A 5,907-nucleotide genomic window follows, 5' to 3' on the forward strand; every position below is an offset into this window, starting at 1 on the left:
GTTGAAGAAAGTTTTGAATGAAATCATACATATTTATCTTGTAGAATCTTGATAATATTGTTGTTGATGTTTGTTGGTATTGTTTGGGAGTTGTTTTGGTATTTGGAGGAGGTAAAGAATATAGGGGAAATGCTGCTCAAATTTTCGTAACCCAAATTAGTCTTCAATAATTAGTGCTTATAAGTTGATGGAAATATGATGAAAGTATGATTAAAGATGTATTTCTCGCCATATAGGTTCAAGTGAGGGGCGAGCCTCAGAATAAAGGATCCCTTAAGTGATGGCTTGGCGAATAAGGTATGTAAGGTGTTCGTTTCTCTCTCTTTCCTTGGCACGAATCCAACTAGAGTATGAATATGAGCGTTCCATAATAAAATCACTCCATTTCTATGTCATGTAGCTCAACTCTTAATGTCTTAGTTATTTGATTGATTCTTGGTATATTATTATGTTCATCATCGTTAAGTTGTTTCTTTGGATTCGACATGAATTCCATAATATAAATCGGAGGTTACCGACCTTACGTCACTCCGATAAAGTTGTAGTTTTCATATGAGCTCTCATGCATGCTATTTACATTAGGTATATGTATATATCATATTTATGGATCGGGTCGTACGTTCCTCGACACTAACATATTATATTTATGGATCGAGCCGTACGTTCCTCGGCACTAACACATTATATTTATGGATTGGGCCGTACGTTCCTTGGAACTTACATATTATATTTATGGATCGGGACGTACGTTCCTCGACACTAACATATACGGATCGGGCTGCACGTTCCGCAGCACTAACACTTATATACATACATACACACACACACACACACACACACAATATATATATATATATATATATATATATATATATATATATATATAGCTTACTTGCATATGATTTTTAAGCTCGTGCATTATATATTGTACGTTCTCAGATGGCAGGTTACCTCTATTCTCTTTATATCTCCGTCCTATTTATGTTATTGACTCCAGCCTTATATACTCAGTACTTTTATCCGTACTGACGTCCCCTTGCACGGGACGCTGCATTTCGTGCTGCAGACCCTAACAGAGTTATTGGAGAGCAACCGCAGTAGGACTCTCAGCTTCAGCGATGTCAGCAAGTGCCACTACTCCGGACTTGCTATCTTTTGGTACTTTTCTGCTTGTGTAATACATGTTCTTATGTACATTCTTGGAGTCTCATAGACATAGTGGGGTATGTAAATATTATGTATGGCCTTGTTGGTCTTATTTTAAGTTCTTGATACTTTTCTGATAGCCTTGCCGGCTTTGTGATACTCGTGATGTTGTAGCGACCTTGTTGGTTCGCATATGAATATATATGTTGGATTATTGGATACTTCTATTGTCACACCCCGGCTTTACTGGGGTGTGATGGGCACCCGACCCCGTATTCGGAGCCGAGCGAACCCGCTGACTCTTATTACATATATACTCTTCTGAACCTCTAAATCAAGTACACATAATAAAATTTACTGAAATATCCTTTTTGTTGCTTTCAAATAAATAAAATTTGTAACTAAGTAAAACTTGTATCATAATACAAACTGACTCCCGAAACCCACGACTCTGTCTGCAAAGTCTCTAACTTCGAACAAAGTGTCATAGTATATATACTCTGACTCAGCAGCACTCCAGGACAAGTGGAGCCTACCAACTCTGCTGGAACGTCTTCTATGCTAACCTCGCATCATCTGGGTGTACCTGCGCGGCATGAAACGCAGCCCCCCCGAAGAAGAGGGGTCAGTACGAGCAATGTACTGAGTATGTAAGGCATGAATAATAACATACGAGAAATATAGAACAGGGATAAGGGCATAAGAGAAATGTGGAGCATGTCATGAGGTAGAAAAATAACTTGTACATATAAGTTCCCTTTGGCGGATACCATGCATACTTAGCGTTGCGGAACGTGCAGCCCGATCCATATGTGCATATACTATATCGTATTGCTGCGGAACGTGCAGCCCGATCCATATGTGCATATAATACTTTACTTTCTTGGAAAACATCTCTTTTCATATATATATATAGAAAATAAAACGTATCATATTGTCGAGGTGTTGGATCCGATCCATTTAGCCATATATCCCGCGTCCGGGCATCCCGCGTCCGGGACGATATCATGTGTCATACTCCAACTGATCAGGTGGCTGTGCGTCTATAGCGCCTTCCCTTTCCCCATCTTCCCCATCTTCCCCATATACGTATACATATACTTGTAACATATACATAGCATGCATGAGAGCCCAGAGAAAATCATATCTTCTTCGGAGTGACGTAAGGTCGTTAACCTCCGATTGTATTATGGAATCATCATGGTCGTCATGTCTCACCTTGAAGGAACAATTATATAAGATGAGACTAATAGTAAATAACATAAGATAGGATCATAAATTTCATAAGACGTTGAATCATATGCTTTGAAGTTTTTGAAAAAAAATAGAATCGTTATCAAGGAGTAAAATTGAGAATCAAGAAATAACTCAATATTCTCATATTCGTATCGAACCCATAACTTAGGATTTCCCAACATGGAACTGTTATTACATACTCATCATCATAGACGTTTTCTCATATCTGGCATTATCATTTTCATTATAAGAATCATATTCGTCGTTTTAGTCATAAAAGCTTTCAACTTCTTAAAACTTGGTTTTTCGAAAAATATGGGCATTTTGGAAAATAGTTTGTAAACTATTAAGGAGAGGCTTATACCTTGGTGTCATGGGCTTCTAACTTTTGAAAATAAGGGGACTATGAAAACATTCGTAAACTTGCGACATAGAGATCATGCCATAGAAGGAAAAGGTCGAGCCTTAACATACCTGTGTCGCGCCTTACTAGCTACGCCTATTCGTCCAACTTGTTTGTCTACATTCAAGAAGGTTGACATAATCATTAGACTCAGCATCATACACTTGTCTTAATCCTTCAAATGAATTCATTTATAATCTGCCGAAATTTCGGCAGCATCTCCCCTGTAAATACACCATCCCCGAGATTCTAGCTCGGCTAATTTTAATCAACAACAATCCGGGAATTCAACCCGGCCAAACCAACAACAATACCAACAACAGAGATATACATATAAAATTCTCACAATTCAACCCATAACAATTCTAACAACCCAACAACTTTTCAAAATCCATTTCAACCCACAATTTCATATAACGACGATTTCATGTATTTTCTTAATTTCAATTTCGTCCAATACAATTTTAATCCTTCCATCACAACATCATTAATAAAATTATGCCACAAAATAAGAAAATCTTACCTTAACTTACTCGGAGGAATTTCTACACTTATTTGTTCTAATTTCACAATTTCTCCTTCCTCAATTCAATATTCTTGTATTGCCGCCTCCTTGCACGAAGAACACCCTTGAGATTTTAATTTTTGCTATAAAATTCAAAGATGGATTGGGATAGCCGTGTCCGTGTGCTTGCTTCCATGGTTGTTGGTTCATAGGAGAAAATGGTTTCCATACCCTTTTTGTATATTGAATAGTTATTGCACGTTCTTGGTGTTTTGTTTCTCTCAAAAGATTAACATTCTTCTTTGCTAGCTTTACAAACAAGGACGTGTATATTGGTATGATTTGCTAGCAACCTTTTGTTATATGTGTTTTATAAAGTTAACACCTAATCACTTTATTTGCATAGGTGGCCGAATTATGTCCTCTCAAATTCAACGTTTCACTACTTGCCCCCGTAATTAATTTCGTAGTTCCCGTCTTAATTTCTTGTTTTTTTTTTGCTAAAACAAGGATGAATTTTAATATGTTTAGGAGAGAATAATTCTTATCTTGTATTCCAAGAAATACTCTTCTTCAACCTTACTTCACTTCGAAGAAAGTCCGAATTCAACATCGCGATAAAACAAACCAACGAGATCGATGTGGTGCGTGAAACTCATATATTATTCTTGATATAATTGCACTTCACATCCGTGAAATTACAATTCATGTTGCTCCTATAGAAATAAAAATACATGTTCCAACTCTATATTCCTATGAGTATGTCAATAATGCAGCATCTTTCCTTTTCCTTAATCCAAAGCAAAGAATGTGTAATTTAAGAATTTTAGGTGGCTTTTGTCAGTTCACGTGTCCTTAAGTAAAAAAAAGATACCATTGACTCATCCAACTTTTAAGACCAATTTAATGCCACTCTTGGATAATGCACTGCCATGTGGCAGCCCACCATGGACACTTATCCATGCAATCCTACTTAATACCATAATTAATTCTGTAGCCTCCCACTTTGTTTTAATATTTAACCACTTATTCACATAATTAATTTCTTGATCGCAATTCACTTGAACATGAACCACTTTTAACACACTTCATACTCATTATCATAATCATATGGTAGAACCCTAGTCCATAACCTCTTTATACACCAAATATTATTTTCAATCACCATCGTCACACTTGTTAAGACTTAAATTATTTCAGGACCTCTAACTCTTTGTACACCGAGCTCTCGACTTTTTTTTTTTAATATGATCGAATTCTCCGGGCTCGTGTAACTTTCTCATATTGAACGATTCAATTTTCTAGCCCAAAAATACGGGATGTAACATCTATGTTGGGCCTTTTCTGCGTGCAGGTGTTCTTTGAATTAGGGTATATGATGCTCAAAGTAACTATTAAGTTAGGTGGTCCCGGCCTATGGTTCGGAGCCCGTCATACCCCTCGGTGGGGTGTGACACTTGAAGTCATTGGAAGATGAATAAAAAATTTCATAATCCAGTGTACCTTTGATGTACCGGAGTATTCTTTTGGTTGCTTTTAAATGAGAAGTTGTTGGAGTTTCCATAAAGCGACTGACAAGTCCAACACCAAAAAGAATAGCTCGTCTTGTACAAGTTAAGTACCTTAAGCTTCCAAGAAGACTCTTGAAATATGTGGGATTGATATTTTCTCCATCTTCAGGCCTTGACAATTTAACTCCACAGTCCACGGGGGTGCTAACAAGCTTGCAATTCTCCATCTTAAATTTCTTGAGAATCTCCTTTGCATATTCTCCTTGAGAAATAAAAATATCATCCTTCTTTTGCACCATTTTAATGCCAAGATAGTATGACATTAGGCCAATGTCTATCATCTCAAATTCTCTTGTCATTGCTTTCTTGAATTCGTCAGACATCTTTGGATTATTTCATGTCAAGATCAAATCATCCACATACAAACAAACAAACAAGTAATATGTCACCATTTTCATTAATTTTTACATAAAGTGAATGCTCATGTGGACACTTTGAAAAACCATTTGCTTGGAAGTATTTGTCAATTCTACAGTTCCAAGCCCGTGAAGCTTGTTTCAAGACATTGAGAGCCTTCTGCAATTTCAACACTTCATCTTCATGTCCTTCAACCTTATAGCCCAAAGGTTTATCAATGTAAATTTCTTCCTCCAAAACCCCATTTAAGAAAGCCGACTTCACATTCAGTTGATGGATTTTACATTGGATTTGAGCTGCCAAAGAAATAATCAAGCAGATTGTGTCCAAATGAGCAACTTGTGCAAACACCTCATCACAATCAATACTGACCTTTTACTTGTACCCCTTTTCTACCAATCTTACTTTGTACCTCTCTACTTCTCCTTTGGAAGTTTTCTTTAGCTTGTAAATCCATTTGACTCCAATGGTGCGTTTTCCTTTTGGAAGTTTCACCAATTCCCAAGTGTTATTCTTCTTGATTGCCTTGATTTCTTCATCCATCGCATCTTTCCATTTTGGATTACAGGCAGCATCTTCATAAATTAAGGCTCACTATCCACCAATAAACAAAAGTGAGTTAAATCACTTAAATTTTCTGTTACCTTTTCTGTCGTATCATACAATTCACGAAGACTTTTATTCTTCCG

The 5,907-nt window shown here is 36.8% G+C and overlaps 1 long non-coding RNA gene across 1 annotated transcript; it reads right to left on the minus strand.

Annotated features, from left to right (window-relative positions):
* Positions 1-2,457: 2,457 nt before the first annotated feature.
* On the minus strand, positions 2,458-3,616 carry LOC132610386 (uncharacterized). The gene is made up of 2 exons (XR_009571132.1): positions 3,309-3,616; positions 2,458-2,902 (listed from the first exon to the last, which is right to left on the minus strand). It is a non-coding gene; the product is annotated as an uncharacterized LOC132610386 (long non-coding RNA).
* Between the last annotated feature and the right edge of the window lie 2,291 nt (positions 3,617-5,907).

This window comes from Lycium barbarum, chromosome 9 (assembly GCF_019175385.1).
Source record: "Lycium barbarum isolate Lr01 chromosome 9, ASM1917538v2, whole genome shotgun sequence".
In the NCBI taxonomy this organism is placed as follows: Eukaryota; Viridiplantae; Streptophyta; class Magnoliopsida; order Solanales; family Solanaceae; genus Lycium; species Lycium barbarum.